Below are 19,178 nucleotides of genomic sequence, written 5' to 3' on the forward strand. Positions count from 1 at the left end.
CTATCAAACTTCTTTCACTTCTACCACGACACTCCGAAGCCGGATAATGCCGTCGGCCTCGCCATTGGTTTAAAGTGTGCGGTGCGTGGGCAGAGGTTTCAACATGAAGATTTGTCTGCAACTTGCAGAAAAACACAGTCGCCTTGCGGCACACTCGCTGATCGTTCCATATAAGGGCTTGACTTTTAGCGCTTTTCCAGACTAATCGTGATATAACATTCCATATTCATGCATCTTGTGTTTGCCCGTTGTAGACTGTGCACTATTCGCTAGTCACAGTACAGCAGACATGTACGAGCAAGCAGAGCCCGTCCGGACCCCTTCCTCCGGGCCCTGCAGCAGACAAACCAGCGGGCCGCAGCCCCTATCCACTCCTATCCCTTCTGGCCAGCGGCAACAAGACCAAGGAGCTTCTTCAAACACGTACGCAGAAGCCGAGAGAGTGTACTACACAATCAAGGATGAAGATCTGCCGCCGTCTTTCCATGGAGTTGGGCGCGGCAGCAGGAGTCACCCCAGGGGGAGGTGGAAACCAGCGGGCCGCAGCCCCAATCCCCTCCTGTCCATCAGGGTGATTTCCGCGGTCGTGTCCGTCTTGGTAAAGGTGCTGACGAGTGGCAAGGAGACCGAGAAACGTCTTCAGACATTTATGAAGAAGCCGAGGCCCTGAAACGGTCCGCCACGTACACGTCTGCAGGTAACAGACTCTATACAGTTTGCTATGAATACTGCTTTGTCGTGTGCCATCAGAATATTTGCGAAATATTGTCGTTATGAACTGTCTTAGGAGGATCACTGTGAAGGCTGGAATATATTTGCACAGTAATGTGGGCCCTTCATCCTGGCATGTAGGTATAAATTTCCAAATGTCGTAACACCGATATGTTTTCACGATCTCTGCATTGTAAACATGCACCACATGTAAACAATGTCATCACTCTTAGTGGAAACGTTAATGGTGTCACATCGGCGAAGGCAATCTAGGTGAAGGAAATCCTATCCCTGATGGAGGATATAGTGAAGTGGGGAAAGCTGTCAAGTCTGATTCGAGCGGGAGCTCCGCCAAAGTACAAGTAAGCATTTTGACAAAAGATTGAAGTGAAATCTATAATTACCAAAATCAATATTTTTTTCTGATAGACCGCACGTATCCTGGTGGAGCAAGCGGCCGCCGTGCTCCCTGCAGCTTCATCCGCTCCCACCGCTACTACTTGTCTGCCGGCATTGTCGTGCTGCTGGGCCTAGTCGCTGTCGGCTTTGCCCCTCTGGCCTTCATCAATAAGAAGGTGAACACTTTATTGAGTGTTAAAAATTTTATTATATTTTCCTTACAGTAGTTTTGTTTCTTAAATAAATGGTAATCAATATTTATAAACCTTCTGTAGTTGATGTTTTGAAGTCTGGCATCTTGAACCGTCTTCAGGAAATATCGGAACTGACCGTCACCGTTGACGCCTTGAAAGGCGACCTGGACAACGAGCGAAACCTGTATGCCGCCATGGAGCAGCGTCTTCAGGAGATGAGCAAGACGCCAGGCAAGTTGGAATGACCTTAGAAACATTCGATTCGAAGGGACAAATACTAGTGTTTTCCTTATCTTCTTTTCAATACTGATGTTTGAAAACGATTCGTAATTGTATTTTTATCAGGGCCACCTGGACCTCCCGGAGAAAAGGGAGCCATGGGGCCAGCTGGTCCTGTGTCTGTCGGGCCTCCTGGACCTCCGGGAGAAAAGGGAGCCCTGGGGCCAGCTTGCCCTGTGGGAAAGGACGGGCCGCCCGGACCAGTTGGGCCCCGAGGGCTGAATGAACCCGTCGGGCCGCCCGGTCCAACAGGGATGTCCCAGTCTCCAAGCCCTGCCGGACCGGCTGAACATGCAGGTGAGGTTCACATTCCACCACGTACAGAAAGCTTAATTGTACAATTCTTTCACAATCACTCAACCAATTAGTCGACATGTAAGTATTTCCTTATTGAAGAAAGTCAGCATATATTTAGCAGTATTTCCGAAGTATTTGCAAATTTTTCTTCCAGTATCTTGCACCGAAGGTTACACAATGAGGCGCAGAATCTGCTACAATGCCTTCAAGATAGAAAAGACCTTCAGCGATGCGGCCGCGGCCTGTGGTGAAGACGGCGGCACCCTCGCCATGCCCCGAGACGCCGAGACCAACGGCTTCCTGGTCTCCTTGTACAAGTCCGTGAGCGACGGTACTACTGGATCGGCCTGCACCGTCAGCGCGAAGAGGGGAGCTTTGAGTGGGTGGACGGTTCTGCACTTGGTTACTACAACTCTTGGGCTCCGGGAGAACCGCATGGCTCCGGTGATTGCGTTGCTTACTCCGCATATCGGACAGGCAGGTGGATCAACTGGCGATGTGACATCAGGCATTACTTCATCTGCCAAGTCGCTCCAGGTACGTCATGTGAAGCTAACTTTGATGGAAATTATTGAAATGGAACAGCTTTTTTACTAATTCGACCCACTCACTCAGCCGGTCTCTCTCGCTATATGTATATATATGAACATCGATATCTATCTTGCTTTCATACTCACTCACTCATTCACTCACTCACTCACTCAGCCATTCATTTACTCTTTTTTTTAAATCGAATTCGAATATCAAAGCATCTCTATTTAACTGTGAAAATTCCAAGTTCACATAATTTGAATCTTAGCAAAGTTGCGTTTCTCTTTTCAGCAGGGCAATAAACGGCAAGCGAAATTGCCACCACCAAATATATATCATAGCGTCGGGCGTGGCGCAACTGGTAGAGAGTTCGGCTCGGAACCTAGAGGTTCTGAGTTCGATCCCCGCCGTGTCACGCCCCGACGTTGTGCCCTTGGGAAAGGTACTTTACACGACCTTCTCACTTCACCCAGGTGCAAAAATGGGTACCCTCTGTCTGTACCGTGTATGTGGCACTGTTAATATAAGTTACTAAAACTTGAGTGCAGTGCCACATTGTCCCAGTCTGTACAAAAAGCAAAATAGAAAAAAAAATATATATATAAATCATCATTGCTGTTTATCGGCGAATTTGGTGAATTCGCATCGTTTGAATATTATCAAGGTTCCGTTTCTCTTTTCAGCACGTGGATAACCAGCAGGCCGGATTCCCGCCACCGCTCTTCATCCGTTCTCTGCCATCCGCTGGGTTCTTTGGAAGTAAATTTTGTATATCTTAAACTTTTTGTGATAAGGCACTCGGGTACTTTGGAAATGTTTACAATTCGTGGGCTGATGTTTCATCCCAAATTATCACAGCTACAACTGGGCAGCTGCAGTTCCGTCAGCAGGCGCCAGGAGGCGGTTCTGTTGATGTTATCACGAGTATCCAGGTTATTCTTTTCTTGTGAGAATCCAGCAAAAAAAAACTTATGGAAAAGCAATCTCACCACCTTGATGAAGAATTTCAGTAGCAGGAAGTAAACGTCCAGTAATCATTGAGAGGCTTTAAACGGGCCAGCCCTGTTGTTACTTGTTTGGAAGGAAAAGCATTTTCGTCTGTCTTTGACCAATTGAAACACCTGTGAGTTATGTACCCATTTATGGTTGGTATAAAATAAGCTTGCACAAATTCATCCCGCTCCACTCACGCTTCTGGGGAATAGAATTGATCTATGTCAGACGTAGCTGATTTCAATGTAGACGATATATGACGTTCGTCCATCGGATGTCGATGAAGGCCTTGACTTATATAAGATACAATATTGTACATGTAATGCAAATGCCTGTCAGTATACTGTGCTATGGAACAAGCACATCAGTAAGTCTGCTTAATAGAATGTGGTACATCTTATACTTTATCTTCATCATTCTCCTGCAGTAGTTTACAAGACTGTCCGATGTTTAGTACAGCATCAGCCATCAGTCGGCTGCAGATGCAGATTACAGCAGATGGTGATGGAAAGATTACGTATCCTGGTGCACTATCAGTGGCCATGGTGTGCAGCGGACAGGTAAAAAGGCAAAAAAGGCACTTTCAATATGAAAGATTTCTGTACAATTTTCTTCGATATTCAGCCAAATACATGTATAGTGCTGTACATAGAAAGGAGAATAAAATATGTCTGCATGACATGACTTGTCTTGCCTGAATATTTCAGTATCTTGTAGACAGCTACATGGCTGTTCTCGTATAGATATATGACCGAGGGCAATCTTTTTCTTACACTTTTTCTTTTTTGGCAGCTATTGTTATATGACTGTTCTCATAAGCTATTGCTTTATTCATACCGGCGTTTCGGTGACAGTACGTTGTGTTAAACAATGGCTCTGTAAACAGAGTCACTTCATACAGTGACGCACCAACCGGGTGAAACTATTCACAGAGGTATAACCTCTTCGAACGGTGTTCGAACCTGCCTAGCTGCTCTCCGTGGCATGTACCTGTTTTGGGGCTCCATGACGGAGTGACTACGTAATCATATTCTTCATCTGCCCTGTTTACCACCTTGTCTGGTCATGAATACTGGCTGTAAAGTACTGGGAGGCAGCTGAACAGCGGACACTTGGGGTTACCAAATAAGGATCACGCTTATAACTACCGAAGTAGTAATACTTCTACCACGACACTCCGAAACCGGATAAAGCCGTCGGCCTCGCCATTGGTTTAAAGTGTGCAGTGCGTGGGGAGAGGTTTCAACCCGAAGATTTGTCTGCAAATTGCAGAAAAACACATTCGCCTTGCGGCACACTCGCTGATCGTTCCATATAAGGGCTTGACTTTCAGCGCTTTTCCAGACCAATCGCGATATGATATGCCATATTCATGTATCTTGACGTTGGCTGTTGTAGACTGCACGCTCTTTTTGCTTGCCTCAGTACAGCCGAAATGTACGAGCAGGCAGAGCCCGTCCGGACCCCTTCTATCGGCTCCGATAGCGGCCAAACCAGCGGGCCGCCGCCCCATCCCCCTCCCGTTAATCAATGTGGTTCCCGCGGGCGTGTCCGTCATGGCAACGGTGCTGACGAGTGGCAAGGAGACCGAGAAACGTCTACAGACACGTACGAAGAAGCCGAGGCCGTGAAACGTTCCGCCACGTACACATCTGCAGGTAACAGACTCTTTTGTCCTTTTACCTTAATAGTACTTCTTTTGTCGTATGCAATCAGAATATTGGTGAAATATTGTCGATATGACTTTTATAAGCTAGTTGGAGTAATTAACTCCAGTTCCAACCCATATATGCTAGCACAAATACGTGCAAGTATTCATTCGTCCCGCGCACAATTCCTCAACGGAACGCCCTGCCTGGCACGGTCGTGACGCTCCCACAGTTGAGTCTTTCCGTGCCAGACAGGAGGTCTGCTGTTACCACCATGTAGATGTACATGATCTGCTCCGGTAGGATTACGGTGAAGATAATAAAAAAAAACACACAATGATGTAAGCTTTGCTTTTTGGCTACTATCAAAAGAATGCCATTAATCAATGGCAAATTAAAGGTCATGATGTAATTTTTGTGCATCCCAATATCCTTATATATGAGCATTTACCTATGATCTATGCAGGGTATATACAGGGGGTCAAAATCAATCAAATGATCCAATTTTAGGATTCTTCCTAATAGAACATGTACATACCCTGTGGGTATACTTTGCCACAGCATCTTATTGAGAAAAATAGGCATGAAATACTAGTGGCCCATTTCCAATTGTTGTGAGTTGGGATACTCTATTTGTGCAATCATGGTAGTTGGTTTTGGAATGGTCCGTCTTTGAATGAAGAGCGTCTTGGGGATATCCATGACGCTTCTCTGAACGCAAATATTCTGCTAAGGAATGTCATAGAACCAACTTAAGGGCATCAAGTATCTCGACATCTTGTAAGTTTGGAATAGTCTATTTGCGCAAGGGGGTAATTTTGGGATAGTCCATCTTTGCTCTCTTTGTTTAACAGAGCGCACGTCTCGGGGTGGAGTAAGTGACCGCCGTGCTCCCTGCAGCTTCATCCGCTCCCTCCGCTACTACTTGGCGGCCGGCATTGCCGTGATGCTGGGTCTAGTTGCTGTCGGGCTCGCCCCTCTGACCTTCATCAATAAGAAGGTGAACACTTTATTGAGTGTTGACAATTTTATCACTTTTCCTTACAGTAGTTTTGTTTGCTAAATATATTTTCATTGATACTTGCAAACCTTCTGTGGTTGTTTTCAAGTCTGACATCCTGAACCGTCTTTAGGAAATATCGGAACTGACCGTCACCTTTGACGCCTTGAAACGCGACCTGGACAACGAGCGGAACTTGTATGCCGCCTTGGAGCAGCGTCTTCACGAGATGAGCAAGACGCCAGGCAAGTGGGAATGACCTAAGAAACCTTCTATCTAAAACGGCAGAAGGTTCCGCCTATTCTTCCTTATTTTTAAAGATACAACTAGTAATTGTAGTTTTACATTTACAGGGCCGCCTGGACCTCCGGGAGAAAAAGGAACCATGGGGCCAGCTGGCCCTGTGGGAAAGGACGGGCCGCCCGGACCAGTTGGGCCTCGAGGGCTGAAGGGACCCGTGGGGCCGCCCGGACCAGTTGGGCCTCGAGGGCTGAAGGGACCCGTCGGGCCGCCCGGACCGGCTGAACATGCAGGTGAGGCACTCATTCCAGCAAGTGCTGAAAGCTGTATGTCACTATGTGAAATTCTTCCACAATTACTGACTTAATCAATTAGTTGACATTTAAATAGATCCTTAATGAAGAAAATCAGCATATACTAGTATTCAGCAGCAGTTCCCAAGTTACTGCAAATCTTTCTTTTAGCATCTTGCTCCGAAGGTTACACAAGGCGGCGCGGAATCTGCTACAAGGCCTTCAACACACGTAAGAGCTTCAGCGATGCGGCTGCGAACTGTCGTGAAGACGGCGGCATCCTCGCCATGCCCCGAGACGCCGAGACCAACGACTTCCTGGTCTCCTTGTACAATTCCGTGAGCGACGGTTCGCACTACTGGATCGGCTTGCACGATCAGCGCAAAGAGGGGAGCTTTGAGTGGGTGGACGGTTCTGCACTTCGTGACTACAACTCGTGGGCTCCGGCAGAACCAGATGGCTCCGGTGGTTGCGTTGTCTACTCCGCATATCTGACAGGCAGGTGGATCAACTGGCCATGTGACATCAGGCATTACTTCATCTGCCAAGTCGCTCCAGGTACGTCATGTGAAGCTACCTTTGATGGAAATTAATGAAATGAAATGGAGCAGCTTTTGTACTAACTCACTTAGCCGCCGGTCTCTTTCAATATATATATATATATATATATACATACACCTACTCACTCAGAAGCAAATTCACATAATTTGAATAATATCAAAGTGTCGTTCCTCTTTTCAGCATGAGGATAAGCGTCGTGACGTCACCATTGCTCCTCTGTTTCCTGTCAGCAGCTGTAAAGCAGCTGAAAGTTACAACTGGGCAGCTGCAGTTCCGTCAGCGAGCGCTTGGAGGCGGTCGCGGTTATATCGATGTTTTCACGAGTATCGAGGACAGAAAATCCCACCACCTTGATTAAGTAGTTCAGTTGTAAAATAGAATCCTTTAGAAGGAATCATTTAGAAGGTTAATTTTGTGCCTTAGAAATTAATTTTCCATATCTTAGAATTTGTGTTTAAACTGTGTGATTAGACACTCGGGTACTTTGCAATTCGTGGGTTGATGTTTCATCCCAAAATTTGTCTGAACAATTTTACTCTGTCATTGAAAGTGCAGTTTCTGAAGAGTTACAGACAAACATGTGTCCTTACCGTTCTCTATATTATAGCATTCTTTAATCGTTGAACCTTGCAACATGTATTTTATAGAATTTTTCTGTAGATGAATTATGAAATATACAATATACTGCATGTAATACAATTGCCTGCCATTGGTACAATGTTCTGTGTAGGCCGAACTTACATCAGTAAGTCTGCTTAATAGGATGTGGTTTATTTTATACATTGTCTTCAATAGTTTGACATGACAATGTTACAAGACTTTCCGATTGTTTAGTACAGCATCAGCCATCAGTCGGCTGAAGATGCAGATTACAGCCGATGGTGATGCCAAAAATGACGTATCCTAGTCACTATTATTGGCCATGGCGAGCAATGAAAAAAAAATACGCCACAGGCACTTTTAATGTTTTTTTCAGTACATATAAGATCATTTACCATACGGTCAAATACATGTATAGTGCTGTGCGTAGAAAGGGGAATAAAACTTTTCTGCATGACAGGACTTTTCTTGTCTGAATATTTCAGTATCCTGTGGGACAGCTACATGGCTGTTCTCATTTACATTGAATATATGAATGAGGGTCGTCTTTTCCACTTACTGTTTCATCTTCATCCACATACAAGATAACTGCAGGAACTACTCTGGTATTTCGGCAGCTACTGTCACATGGCTGTTCTCATAGTTGTGGGACTGGGGGTCATTTTTTACTGGATCTACTTCAAAAGAAAGTGATCATCCGTATTCCATGGTTAAATATACAGCTGTTCCTGTATCGATAGCATTTGATGTCTTTCGTTGGTAATATCTTTTACTGACTCACACCCATCCTCATCCCTGCCTCCCTGTGGAGTATCAGCACCGTGGACAGCTGCTGGCCGATTCAGCAGCCGAGGGACATTACAGGCTTTCCGGCAATGGGTAATGAAGTAAAACCTTATATACATCTTCGAACCTGCGAAGCTGTTCTTCGAGTGCTGTAACTGTATGTGGTCTCCACTGTGACGTAATCATACTTAGCCCTGTCTACCCGCCTTCTCTGGTCATGAATACTGGCTGGGAAAGTAGATGGAAGGCGGCTCAACAGCAGACACAACCGTCACTTCTACCGAACTAGTTTAACTTCTACACTGACACTCCGAAGCCGGATAATACCACCGTCATCGTAATTGGTTGAAAAGTTTGCTGTGCGTGGGCAGAGGTTTCAACCCCGAGTTTCGTCTGCAAGTTGCAGAAAAACAAAAACAGCTTCATTCTGTGTCATACCCCGCTGATATTTCCATATAAGGACAAGAGTTTCAGCGCTTCTCTCAGACTTATCACGACATGATATTCAATATGCATGCATCTGTTGTGTAAGCAGAGCCTGTCAGGATAATGCACACGGCCTCGTCATTGGTAGAAAAGTTTGCAGTGCGTAGGCAGAACTCAAAGATTTGTCTGCCACTTGCAGAAAAACAACATGTCATTCTCCCTGCGTCATACCCCGCTGATCCTTCCATATAAGGACAGGAGTTTCAGCGCTTCTCCTAGACTAATCGTGATATCTTCTTCCATATTCAAACATCTTGACGTTGCCTGTTGTAGACTGCGCACTCTTGGCTCAGTACAGCAAAAATGTACGAGCAAGCAGAGCCCGTCCGGACCACTTCCTTCAGCCCCGGTAGCGGCCAAACCAGCGGGCCGCCTTCCCAACCCCCTCCTGTCCATCAGGGTGGTTCCCGCGGGCGTGTCTGTCTTGGTAAGGGCACAGACAAGTGGCAAGGAGACCGAGAAACGTCTTCAGACACGTACGAAGAAGCCGCGGCCGTGAAACGTGACGCCACGGACACGTCTGCAGGTAGCTGACTTTTTTGTATCTTGCCTCTTAAGATTATGAATAAACCTTTTTCCTGTCCAATCAGAATAATCTTTAAAAATGTGATATGATTTGTCCATCATATCATTTCTAATCATGTAACGGGAGGATGGCGGGAGGTGAAGGTTAGATAATATTTGCACAATAATTTAAGCTCTGCATTTTGGCATGTGAAGAGAGCAATGGACTGATCTAACTCCGCTATATACTTTACATATACGGAGGGTATGATTGGAACCTACGAACCTAAAAACGGAAAGAAAGGGAGGCCAAAGCTCCTCATTGACAACACGATGGAGAATGACGTAAAGTAAAGGACGCTTCCAAGTCTGGTTCGAGCGGGAGTCAAGAAATTGGCTCAGTAATTATATTGACAAGAGATTCATCTAAAACTTATAATGGCCAAAACTAACGAATAATTTTCAACAGACCGCACATATCCTGGTGGAGCAAGTGACCGCCGTGCTCCCTGCAGCTTCATCCGCTCCCACCGCTACTACTTGGCGGCCGGCATTGTCCTGGTGCTGGGTCTAGTCGCTGTCGGGCTCGCCCCTCTGACCTTCATCAATAAGAAGGTGCACACTTTATTGTGTGTTGAAAATTTTATTATCTTCTCCTCACAGTAGTTTTTGTTTGTAAAGTAAAACCGGGGAGCGAGTTTCCATGCGCCCCGCTTCCCGCGGACGAAAAGCAGAATGAGAGCCCCGGTGTCGGTGGGCGGAAGTGTGAATAGGCAAGGACGGACACGCGGAGACCACGTGTGAGGACACAAAGACCGGGGACTGGGCCTGGGTTGTCGTGAATTAATAAAAATGACACCACTGACATGTTTCCAAAATTAAAATTTGTGAACCTTCTGTAGTTGATGTTTTCAAGTCTGACATGCTGAACCGTTTTTAGGAAATATCGGAACTGACCGTCAGCTTTGACGCCTTGAAACGCGACCTGGACAACGAGCGGAACCTGTATGCCGCCTTGGAGCAGCGTCTTCACGAGATGAGCAAGACCCCAGGCAAGTTGCAATGGCCTAAAAAAAACCTTCGTTTCGAAGGGACAAAATACTTGTATTTTCCTTTAGTTATCTTCTTTTCAATACTGATTTTTAATACAATTCGACATTGTCTTTTTATTAGGGCCACCTGGACCTCCAGGCAAAAAGGGAGCCATGGGGCCAGCTAGCCCTCCAGGTGAAAAGGGAGCCATGGGACCAGCTGGCCTTGTGGGGAAGGACGGGCCGCCCGGACCAGTTGGGCCCCGAGGGCTGAAGGGACCCGTGGGGCCGCCCGGACCAGTTGGGCCCCGAGGGCCTAAGGGACCCTTCGGGCCGCCCGGACCAGTTGGGCCCCGAGGGCTGAAGGGACCCGTCGGGCCGCCCGGTCCAACAGGGATGTCCCAGTCTCCCATCCCTGCCGGACCGGCTGAACATGCAGGTGAGGAAGTGCTGAAGCTTACTCGTGTAGTTCTTTATTATTTCATTTCTCCGAAATATCTTTTAAAACTATTTTCGCCACACGACACTGACAGCATAGTCTGTCCTGTCCAGACATGTAAGTAGTTTTATTGAAGAAAATCAGCATACATTTAGCAGTATTTCCCGAATTACTGCAATTTTTTCTTCCAGTATCATGCTCCGAAGATTACAAAATGCGGCGTGGAATCTGCTACAAGGCCTTTAGCACACATAAGACCTTCAGCAAAGCGACCGCGGCCTGCCGTGAAGACGGCGGCACCCTCGCAATGCCCCGAGACGCCGAGACCAACGACTTTTTGGTCTCCTTGTACAAGTCCGTGAGCGACGGTTTGTCCTACTGGATCGGCCTGCATGATCAGCGCAAAGAGGGAAAGTTTGAGTGGGCGGACGGTTCTGCACTTGGTGACTACAACTCTTGGGCTCCGGGAGAACCGTATGGCTCCGGTGATTGCGTTGTCTACTCCGCATATCGGACAGGCAGGTGGATCGACTGGCCATGTGACAGCAGGCTTTACTTCATCTGCCAAGTCGCTCCAGGTACGTCATGTGAAGCTACCTTTGATGAAATGTATTGAAATGAAATGGACCAGCTTTTGTACTAACTCACTTAGCCACCGGTCTCTTTTGATATATATATATATATATATATATATATATATATATATATATATATATATATATACCTACTCACTCAGAAGCAAATTCACATAATTTGAATATTATCAAAGTGTCGTTCGCCTTTTCAGCATGAGGATAAGCGTCAGGACGTCACCATTGCTCCTCTGTTTTCTGTCAGCCGCTGTAAAGCAGCTGAAAATTACAACTGGGCAGCTGCAGTTGTTTTCACGAGTATCGAGGACAGAAAATTCCACCACCTTGATGAAGTAGTTCAGTTGTAAAATAGAATCCTTTAGAAGGAATCATTTAGAAGTTTCCCTGTGTGCCTAAGAAATTAATTTTCCATATCTTAAAATTTGTGTTTAAACTGTGTGAATAGACTCACGGGTACTTTGCAATTCGTGGGTTGATGTTTCATCCCAAAATTTGTCTGAACAATTTTACTCTGTCATTGAAAGTGTATTTTCTGAAGAGTTACAGAAGAACATGTGTCCTTACCGTTCTCTATATTACAGCATCCTTTAATCGTTGTACCTTGTAACATCTATTTTATAGATTTTTTTCAGTAGATGAATTATAATATATACAATATACTGCATGTAATACAATTGCCTGCCATTGGTACAATGTTCTGTATAGGTCGAGCTTACATCAGTAAGTCTGCTACATTGGATGTGGTTTATCTTATACGTTATCTTCAATAGTTTGGCATGACAATGTTACAAGATGTTCCGATTGTTAAGTACAGCATCAGTCATTAGTCGGCTGCAGATGCAGATTACAGCAGATGGTGATGGCAAAATGACGTATCCTGGTGCACTATCAGTGGCCATGGTGAGCAATGAACAGGCAAAAAGGCCAAATACGCCACAGGCGCTTTTAATCTTAACAGTTTAATGACACCTAAGATCACCCTATTCAGTCAAATACATGTATAATGCTGCACAAAGAAAGACGAATAAAACTTGTCTACATGACATGACTTGTCTTGCCTTAATGTTTCACTATCCTGTAGACAGCTATGTGGCTGTTCTTGTATAGACCGAGGGTCATCTTTTTCACTTACTGATTCATCTTCATCCACATACAAACTAACTGGAGAAACTGCCCTGGCATTTTTAGCAGCTACTCTCACATGGCTGTTCTCATACCTGTCGAACTAGGCCCATCTTTCATTGGATTTACTACGAAAGACCGATTCCATCATAACATCTACAGGTGCTATTTCAGTATCGTTAGCAGTTTGTTGTGATACTCGTTGGAAAAAGGATAATCTTTTACTGACTCACATCCATCCTCATCCCTGCCTCCCTGTGGAGATTAGCTACTGCTGGCTGATTCTGGTCAGCAGCCGGGGGAAATTATAGGCTTTTGGGGGAGGGGAAGGAAGGGTAGCCTCATCTTAACCCGCAAGGCCTCTTTCAGTTGCATGTTCCTTTTTGTGATGTCCGTGACGGAGTGATTAAGTAATCATACTCTTCGTCTGCCCTGTCCACCCGCCTTGTCTGGTCATGATTACCGGCTGGGAAAGTAGCTGGGAGGCAGCTCAACAGCAGACACGTGAGGTTACCAAACAAGCGTCACTCCTACCAAACTCACACTTCTACAGCGACAATCCGAAGCCGGATAATTCCGTCGGCCTCGTCATTGGATGAAAAGTTTTCAGTGCGTGGGCAGGTATTTCAGCCCGAAGATTTGTCTGCAGCTTGCTGAAAAACAAAAACAGCTTCATTCTGCGTCATACCCCGCTGATATTTCCATATAAGGGCAAGAGTTTTAGCGCTTCTCCCAGACTAATCGCGACATGATATTCAATATCTCATGCATCTTGCACTTTGTCTACCGTAGACTGCGCACAGGTGTATGAGCAAGCAAAGCCAGTCAGGATAGTCACCTCGGCCTCGTCGTTGGTTGAAAAGTTTGCAGTGCGTGGGCAGAACTCAAAGATTTGTCTGCCACTTGCAGAACAACAGCATGTTATTTTCCCTGCGTCAACGCCGCTGATCCTTCCATATAAGGACAGGAGTTTCAGCGCTTCTCCTAGACTAATCGTGATATCTTCTTCCCTATTCAAACACTTCACGTTGGCTGTTGTAGACTGCGCACTCTTGGCTCAGTACAGCAAAAATGTACGAGCAAGCAGAGCCCGTCCGGACCACTTCCTTCAGCCCCGGTAGCGGCCAAACCAGCGGGCCGCCGTCCCGACCTCCTCCTGTCAATCAGGGTGGTTCCCGCGGGCGTGTCCGTCTTGGTAAGGGCGCTGACGAGCGGCAAGGAGACAGAGAAACGTCTTCAGACACGTACGAAGAAGCCGAGGCCGTGAAACGTTCCGCCACGCACACCTCTGCAGGTAACAGACTCTATACGGCTTGCCTCCTATGAATACTGCTCTGTCGGGTTGCATCAGAATATTTGCGAAATACTGTCAATATGGTCTTTTCCAGGACAGTCACTGTGAAGGTAAGAAATTTAAAATATTTGCACAATGATGTAGGCCCTTTATCATGGCATGTAGGTATAGATTTCCAACTGTCGTAACACCGATATGTTTTCACAATCTTTGCATTGTATAAATGCTCCACATGCAAACAATGTCATCATTCTAAGTGGACACGTTAGTGGTCTCACATCGGCGAAGGCAATTGAGGTGAAGGAAGTCAATTCCCTGAGCTTGACACATCCCTTTTTCTTTTCTTCTTCTCATGAATGTTCTTTGAAATGATGTAAAAAAATGAAAACAGTGAAAAAACGTCTTGTCCCTCTATTCTAGTTTTCCTTCTTTTTTTGATTTTGTTATACCCCCATTAAAAACGGGAGGATAGAGTAAAGCGGAGGACACTCTCAAGTCTGATTCGAGCGGGAGCTCCGTCACAGTCAAAGTAAAAGTAAACATTTTGATAATAGACTGAAGTGAAATTCATAATTACCAAATCAATAATTTTTCTGGTAGACGGCACAAATCCGGGTGGAGCAAGCGGCCGCCGTGCTATCTGCAGCTTCATCCGCTCCCACCGCTACTACTTGGCGGCCGGCATTGCCGTGCTGCTGGGCATAGTCGCTATCGGGCTCGCCCGTCTGACATTCATCAATAAGAAGGTGAACACTTTCTTGAGTGTTGACAAATGTATCACTTTTCCTTACAGTAGTTTTTGTTTGCTAAATATATCTTTATTGATACTTGGAAACCTTCTGTGGTTGATGTATTAAAGTCTGACATCCTAAACAATCTTTAGGAAATATCGGAACTGACCGTCACCTTTGACGCCTTGAAACGCGACCTGGACAACGAGCGGAACCTGTATGCCGCCTTGGAGAAGCGTCTTCACGAGATGAGCAAGACGCCAGGTAAGTTGGAATAAATGACCTTAGAAACCTTCGATTCGAAAGGACAGAATGTTTTCAGCACTTTTGAACGTTGATTTGTTAAAAATGTAGTCCTTGATTGTAGTTGTACTTCATCAGGGACACCCGGACCCCCGGGAGAAAAGGGAGCCATGGGGCCAGCTGGCCCTGTGGGAAAGGACGGGCCGCCAGGACCAGCATGGATGTTCCAGTGTCCTACCTGTACCGAACATGCAGGTGAGGCAACTCATTCAATGACGTGTAGAAAATTGGTTGTGTTCATTATTTTACCCGTTTCATTTCTTTTACACATTTTTACATGTTTTCTGTCGTTGACTTTTTTATTTGTGTGAATCCAATTATAAGCGGTAGACTATTCTTATAATTACTTACTTGGCATAACCACATATTTTACAGAGTGATAAAGATACCTTTCACTAGACTTGACAAAACTCAGGAATTGCTTCTAGATAATGTCCGTCTTATTTGAAAGGGTTCTATAACGTCTACTTGACACGGCAGGACTTGAGTCGTTAGTTTTATGAACTCCTGCAACCTGACATCCGAGGAAACTTTTTGATGAAACTTTTTTTCCTGTCAATTATGGCAGGATATTTGCAAAAGATGACATTTCCGGCTCCACGAAGCGTCAGTAACTACGCCAAACTGGGGACAACATTGGCTCAGGACTTGAGCAGTTTTACTTTATGTCTGCACATGCGCACCGACATGAGCTCCACCAGTCAAGCAGGTTTGGTCAGCTATGCTGTGCAAGAACAACACAATGAGCTACTCATCTTCAACCGAAGAGTGGGCGGATTCGTAGTAAGTTGTCAATCACAAACATCTGTTACCTAACTCCCCACTCATATTGTATTTGTTAACACTAATCTAACATTATATGCTGTAATTGCAAAGACAATAGCCAATGCCCATGAAATATGTTTTCCAGCTACACGTACAAAATGAACAACCTCCTCCTGTTGACTTGCCTGTTTGGGATGGTAAGTGGCATGCAGTATGTGCCACCTGGCGCAGCACCGATGGAGCCTGGCAGGTCTACACTGACGGCGTTCTTCAGGCTTCCGGCTTGTGGCTGAACGTAGGAGGAAAAGTGCGCAGTGGTGGAACATGGATCCTTGCACAGGATCAAGACACAGTTGGGGGAGGGTTCCAGCCGCATCAAGCCTTCAGTGGAGAACTGACACAGGTGAACCTCTGGGACCGCGTGCTGACTGCAGCTGAGATAGGGACAGACGTCTGTGGTCAACATGGCAACGTGATTGACTGGGAAACCACTGACATGGAGGATTTTGGAAAGGCCACTAGTGATAAATATCGCTGCGGTAAGTACCGTACTCAGCTTATTACCTTTGCTAAGAAGGTTATGTTTTCAGTCGCCATGGTGTAGTGGCTATGCTGCCTGTCAACAGTACTACAATGGTACTTTGATAAACGCTAAGACTTATATGATGTGCAAATACACTTGCTCGCTCACTCACTCACTCACTCACTCACTCACTCACTCACTCGCTCACTCGCTCACTCACTCACTCACTCACTCACTCACTCACTCACTCATTCACTCACTCACCCGCTCACTCACATTTCTTTTCCGAGTATCAAATCATCCCTGTTTATCTGTGAACCATTATTTGAATCTTATCAAATAAAGTTTCGTTTCTCTTTTCAGCACGAGGATAAGCAGCAGGCCGGATTCCCGCCACCACTGTTCATCTGTTCTCTGTCCCCCGCTGTAAAACATCACAGCTACAACTGGGCAGGTGCAGTTCCGTCAGCAGGCGCCAGGAGGCAGTTCTGTTGATGTTATCACGAGTATCCAGGTTATCCTTATCTAGTGAGAATCCAGCACAGAAATGTTATGGAAGAGTAATCTCACCACCTTGATGAAGAAATTCAGAAGCAGGAAATAGAGCCTAGTAACCATTTTGAGGATTCAAACGGGCCTGTCCTGTTGGTACTTGTTTGGACGGTATGTCTAGTTTCATATCTCAAACCAACTTACGTTTCACACCTGTGAGTTATGTACCCATTTATGGTAGCTTGCACAAATCCATCCCGCTCCACTCAAGTACTGGGGAATAGAAGTGATCTATGTCAGAGGTAGCTGAGTTGAATGTACAAGGACAATTTGTGGGTTGATGTTTTATTCCCCAACTTGCTTGAACAATTTTACTCTTTTAATGAAAGTGCATTTTCTGAAGACTCACAGAAGAATCTGTGTCCGTAGCATTCTCTATATAACAGCATTCTTTAATCTTTGAAACTTGCAACGTTAACATCTGTGTTATAACATTACTTGCAGTAGATGAATTATAAGATATATATAATATACTTCATGTAGTACAAAAGCCTGTCAATGGTGCCATGTTCTGTATAGGTCAAACATAATAGAATGTGGTTTTTATTTCGTTATCTTCAATAGTTTGACATGTCAACCTTACAAGACTGACCGATTGTTTAGTACAGTATCAGTTATCAGTCGGTGAAGATGCAGACTACAGCAAAGGATGATGGCAACAATGACGTATCCTAGTGCACTATCAGTGGCCATGGTGCGCAATGGATATGCAAAAAAGAGCTTTCAATCTTACCAGTTGAAATACATATAAGATACTTTCCTATCCAGTCAAATACATGTATTGTGCTGTGCATAGAAAAAAGAATAAAACTTGTCTGCATGACTTGGCTTGTCTTGCCTGAATATTTCAGTATCATGTGGGACAGCTACATGGCTGTTCTCATGTATGAATGCATGCCTGAGGGTCGTCTTTTCCACTACCTGATTCATCCCCATCCTCATTCTCACACAAGATAACTGGAGGAACTGTCCTGGCTACTGTCACACGGCTGTTCTCATACTTCTTGGACTGGGGGCCATTTTTTACTGGATCTACTATAAAAGAAAGTAATCATCCGTATTCCATGATGAAATATACAGCTGTTCATGTATCATCAGCAGTTGTTCTCTTTCGTTGGAAAAATCTTTTACTGCCTCATATCCATCCTCATCCCTGCCTCCCTGTGGAGTATCAGCACCATGGACAGCTAATGGCCGATTCTGGTCAGCAGCGGGGCGACATTACATGCTTTCCGGGAATGGGTAATAAAGTAAAACTTTATATACATCTTCGAACCTGCGGAGCTGCTCTCCGAGTCCAGTAACTATATGTGGTCTCCACTGTGACGTAATCATACTTAGCCCTGTCTACCCGCCTTCTCTGGTCATGAATACTGGCTGGGAAAGTAGATGGAAGGCAGCTCAACAGCAGACACAACCGTCACTTCTACCGAACTAGTTTAACTTCTACACTGACACTCCGAAGCCGGATAATACCACCGTCATCGTAAATGGTTGAAAAGTTTGCTGTGCGTGGGCAGAGGTTTCAACCCCGAGATTCGTATGCAAGTTGCAGAAAAACAAAAACAGCTTCATTCTGTGTCATACCCCGCTGATATTTCCATATAAGGACAAGAGTTTCAGCGCTTCTCTCAGACTTATCGCGACATGATATTCAATATGCATGCATCTGTTGTGTAAGCAGAGCCTGTCAGGATAGTCACCACGGCCTCGTCATTGGTAGAAAAGTTTGCAGTGCGTGGGCAGAACTCAAAGATTTGTCTGCCGCTTGCAGAAAAACAAAATGTCATTCTCCCTGCGTCATACACCGCTGGTCCTTCCATATAAGGACAGGAGTTTCAGCGCTTCTTCCAGACTAATCGTGATATCTTCTTCCATATTCACGTATCTTGACGTTGCCTGTTGTAGACTGCGCACTCTTGGCTCAGTACAGCAGAAATGTACGAGCAAGCAGAGCCCGTCCGGACCCCTTCCTCCGGCCCCGGTAGCCGCCAAACCAGTGGGCCGCCGCTCCAACCCCCTCCTGTCTATCAGGGTGGTTCCCGTGGGCGTGTCCGTCTTGGTAAGGGTGCTGACAAGTGGCAAGGAGACCGAGAAACGTCTACAGACATTTATGAAGAAGCCGAGGCGGTGAAACGTGACGCCACGGACACGGTTGCAGGTAGCTGACTTTTTTGTATCTTGCCTGTTAAGAATAAACCTTTTTCCTGTCCAATCAGAATAATCTTTAAAAATGTGATTTGTCCATCATATCATTTCTAATCATGTAACGGGAGGATGGCGGGAGGTGATAGTTAGATAA

The 19,178-nt window shown here is 45.5% G+C and overlaps 1 protein-coding gene across 2 annotated transcripts in view; it reads right to left on the bottom strand.

Annotated features, from left to right (window-relative positions):
• The window catches only part of LOC118416894 (neuronal pentraxin receptor-like), a 626,618-nt gene that overhangs the window by 66,512 nt on the left and 540,928 nt on the right, over positions 1-19,178 (bottom strand). The window lies entirely within an intron of this gene.

This window comes from Branchiostoma floridae, chromosome 5, assembly GCF_000003815.2.
Source record: "Branchiostoma floridae strain S238N-H82 chromosome 5, Bfl_VNyyK, whole genome shotgun sequence".
NCBI lineage: Eukaryota > Metazoa > Chordata > Leptocardii > Amphioxiformes > Branchiostomatidae > Branchiostoma > Branchiostoma floridae.